The sequence below is a fragment of the Sinocyclocheilus anshuiensis genome, unplaced genomic scaffold (assembly GCF_001515605.1).
Source record: "Sinocyclocheilus anshuiensis isolate Anshui unplaced genomic scaffold, SAMN03320099.WGS_v1.1 scaffold543, whole genome shotgun sequence".
Classification (NCBI taxonomy): domain Eukaryota; kingdom Metazoa; phylum Chordata; class Actinopteri; order Cypriniformes; family Cyprinidae; genus Sinocyclocheilus; species Sinocyclocheilus anshuiensis.
The window spans coordinates 761682-762909 of record NW_015552590.1 but is presented as its reverse complement, the minus strand read 5'-3'; positions in this window follow the sequence as shown (position 1 = coordinate 762909).

Below are 1228 nucleotides of genomic sequence, written 5' to 3'. Positions count from 1 at the left end.
CCATAAACCGGCTGCGACCAGGTGCTCCTCGCAAGATTTCTGACAGAGGAATGAAAATAATTATCAGAAGAGTTGTCTAAGAGCCAAGGACCACTTGTGGAGAGCTTCAGAAAGATCTGGAATTAGCATGTACAAGTGTTTCAGAGAAAATAATTAGTAATGCACTCAACCGCCGTGGCCTGTATACACGCTCACCATGCAAGACTCCATTGCTGAAGGAAAAGCCTGTTGAAGCTCTTTTAAAGTTTGCTGTACAACATTTAGACAAGCCTGTGAAATACTGGGAGAATATAGTCTGGTCAGATGAGACCAAAATTAAACTTTTTGGATGCCATAATACACGCCATGTTTGGAGGTCAAATGGCACTGCACATCACCCCAAAACATCGTTCCAGTGAGCACTGTTGGGGCCATAATCCGGAAGTGGAAAGAACATCATTTCACCATAAACCGGCCGCCATGACCAGGTGCTCCTCGCAAGATTTCTGTGAAAATAATTATCAGAAGAGTTGTCCAAGAGCCAAGGATCACTTGTGGAGAGCTTCAGAAAGACCTGGAATTAGCATGTACAATTGTTTCAAAGAAAATAATAAGTAATGCACTCAACCGCCATGGCCTGTATGCACGCAAATGGCACCCAAAAGCATCATGGTGTAGCACTGGCAAAATTCATATAATTGAAGGAAGGATGAATGGAAAAATGTACCGAGACATTCTTGATAAAAATCTGCTGCCATCTACCAGAATGATGAAGATGCAGCAAGGGTTGACATTTCAGCAAGACAATGATCCCAAACACAGCCAAGGAAACTCTCAATTGGTTTCAGAGAAAGAATGACCCAGCCAATGACCTGACTTGAATCCAGTAGAAAATCTATGGAAAGAACTACAGATCAGAGTTCATAGAAGAGGCCCATGTAACCTTCAAGATTTGAAGACTGTGTGGAAGAATGGGCCAAAATCACACCTGAGCATATGACTGGAGGCGTCTTGAAGCCGTCATTACCAACAAAGGCTTTTTTATGAAGTATTAAATAAATTTCAGTAAGCATGTTCAATACTTTTTCCCTGGGTCATTCCATTTTATTACACAGAACTTAATTTCTGAACTTATTTGTATTGTTTTCTTTGTATGTATGGATTACTTGGATTGTTACCGACATCTGGTGAAAATGTCATGTCAACAACACCTTTAGAAATATATTTACTGAGAAAAATGGTGATGTGT